Source organism: Octopus bimaculoides, chromosome 9 (genome assembly GCF_001194135.2).
Source record: "Octopus bimaculoides isolate UCB-OBI-ISO-001 chromosome 9, ASM119413v2, whole genome shotgun sequence".
Taxonomy (NCBI): Eukaryota; Metazoa; Mollusca; class Cephalopoda; order Octopoda; family Octopodidae; genus Octopus; species Octopus bimaculoides.
Window position 1 is genome coordinate 88,955,018 of NC_068989.1, and position 2,691 is coordinate 88,957,708.

The window sequence follows — 2,691 nt, forward strand, 5'->3', positions numbered from 1 at the left end:
CTATTTATTTATAGTATATAAGGCGGTAGAGCAGGCAGAATCGTCAGCTTGCCGGACACAAGGCTTAGCAGCATTTTGTCCGTCTTCAAGTTCTGATTTCAAATTCTGTAGAGGCTGACTTTGCCTCTCATCCTTGAGGGACCAATAAAATAAGTACCAGTTGAGCACTGGTGGGGTCAGTGTAACCGATCTACTTCTTCCCCGAAATTGCTGGCCCTGTGTCAAAATTTGAAATCATTATTTATAGCATATATGTTTCGAGATCCATTTCCAAAAAAAAAAAGGTATTTCAAATTTGCTTCCACTCAGTTTCCATTTACCAAATTCTCTCACAAGACAGTAGTCGTCCCTGAGGCTATATTAGAAAACACTTGCCCAAGATACCGCACGGTGGGACTGAGCCTGAAACCACATAGTTGCGAAGCAAGCTTCTTAACCACGCAGCCATGTCTGAGAGGAATGACAGAAATTATGAAATACAACGAAGAAAGAACGACGCCAATAATTGTTGAAACCCTTTAAGAAAGGCATAATGCCTCGTAAATTTGATTAAATATGAATTTTAATGTGTGCGATGAGTACCACTGTCTAGTTTGTTTCTTTTTGTACAATTGCACAACGATTGTACACGGTCTGTTGATGTATGTATAACTGGATTAATAAAATGTAGGCAGTAATTTGTCTGCCGAGTGCTTAAAAACCAATCTGATTGATGGTATTGTACGAGTCTAGAAATCGTCTACAACTGTTGTTGCTGGTAAAACAAAGTAGTATATCTGTGACAGTGTTGCACTTGTTTTATCATTACTGCAACCAGAAAAATAAGATCTTCTAGAACTGATCTCAAGACCTATTATTAATGGGTAATTAAAAGCCAGGCTTTGCTCAGTTTAATTACGAATGTCAATCAAAATATTTGGTGGATCCAACTTCAGTAATGTTGAATTCTTTATAGCTGTGTTTTCATAGAAAGGCGGGGATGGCAGAACTCCCTGGAAGCTTGGCTCTATGAAGATTGTCAAAAGGAGGCTGACAAATTGCCATATTTAATAAAATTAACTATTTAAATTTGTTCAACACCATGGTGAAGGAAGAATTATATTGACGTAAACTATCTTTCTCAATATTTTCTCATTAATAAAGGTGAAGAGTGAAAATTTTCACTATTTTTTGGCGAGTGGTTATTTGTCAGTTCGAGAACCATTACGTTTACAAGTATCTTAGCCGGAACTCTACTTCCCATTATTTTACTTTTGACCCTTACAAGTTTCATTTCACGAAGGGTGGGGGATGAAGAAGAAATATCACAAGTGCTATGGGATAGGCGGAACCATATGCAGCACGGCGTTTGTGAAGTAAAGCAGACAACGCAGACGATAAATATATTCCCCTCCTGGTTGTCCTGTTTCTATGTACAACAGTGATATCAAGTTGTTTGCTGATGATTATTTACAAATACAATGAAGTAATAATTATGAACCGGTTTCTCAAGATTCCTCTTCGCCTTAGATGGACTTCGACTGGACGTGTCGTTGGATAAGTTTAATAAGTAAAGGAGTGGTTTTATCATGTCTGGTGATATCCGTCTGTTTCAACAGTTGGTCTTTGTTTTAGCGACCAACTGGTGAAACTATCTAAAGTATGTCCTTCTGCAAACAACGATCCATTTTTGTTTGTTTTATTTCATCGATAACTTTTTTGTTTCTTTTCTTTTCTGCAGGCTGAAAAGTAATGTCAACCGACAGATTGTGACGACTGCGCTAATGTATGTACGTGTGTGTGCGTGTGTGTGTTTTTATTCCCGTTAACAGGTTTTTCAGTGGATACTTTTAACCTACTAACTTAGCTGCACACAAGTTGTAGGTATGAATTAATGTATGAATATATACGTGTGTATCTTCTATTGTGCATGATAGTAAATATGCTGTGCCACTCTATCTACGAACAGTGTTTTATTGTCTGCTACGCATGTTGTTGGGATGGGTTGGGAAGATCATTAATTATACAATTAACAAACAAAAAATATAAAAGAAATAAGACGAAATCACGTGACAACAATAGATTAGGATGTAATGTGTCGTTGGCTTGTTTATCATGCCAATCCAATCACATTGTGACGTCACGGCACACAAATTGCGATCTTTTTCGAAGTACCGACTATAAAAGGTGAATCATACCACTGTCGGGTTTTTTTTTCCGAGTCGCGTCGCAAACGAACATTGGAAGACGTTGAAGCTTCGCTTCGTTGAGTGTGTCTTGTGTTCTCGATTTAAATAGAATTGCTAAATACATTTAGTGATACAAGTTAACAAGAAAAACCAGGAACCAAGTGATAAAAAAAAAATTAATTATGGCAGGTAAGACATTTATTTATTTGTTATGTGCCTTTTGTGTATGTATATAATAATGAACGGTGAGTGGCAGAAATGGTAGATCGCTGATTATATTCGACTGTAGCTTAACTCCCTAAACTGTGTATGAGGGACTTGTTGCATATCTATACTAGAAATCAATATTATTTGTGACTTAAAGGCGACGAGCTGGCAGAATATTGCAGCGTCGGAAGAAATACTTTGTGGTATTTCTTCCGGCTCGTTATGTTCTGAGTTCGAATTCCGCTCACGCCGACTTTGCCTTTCATCTTTCGGGTCGATAAAATAAAGTACGAGTCAAGTACTGGAGTCGTTCTAA

At 37.4% G+C, this 2,691-nt stretch overlaps 1 protein-coding gene across 5 annotated transcripts in view; it reads left to right on the plus strand.

The window, feature by feature from the left end:
* The window catches only part of LOC106867896 (calcium-binding protein P), an 85,877-nt gene that overhangs the window by 60,349 nt on the left and 22,837 nt on the right, over window positions 1–2,691 (plus strand). The window contains exon 1 of one of the 5 annotated variants that reach the window (XM_052970871.1): window positions 2,070–2,357. The exons of the other annotated variants lie outside the window; for them this stretch is intronic. The gene's annotated coding sequence lies outside the window, so the exon portion shown is untranslated. Of the gene's footprint in view, window positions 1–2,069; window positions 2,358–2,691 lie in introns of those variants that run through there. 5 annotated transcript variants of the gene reach the window in all.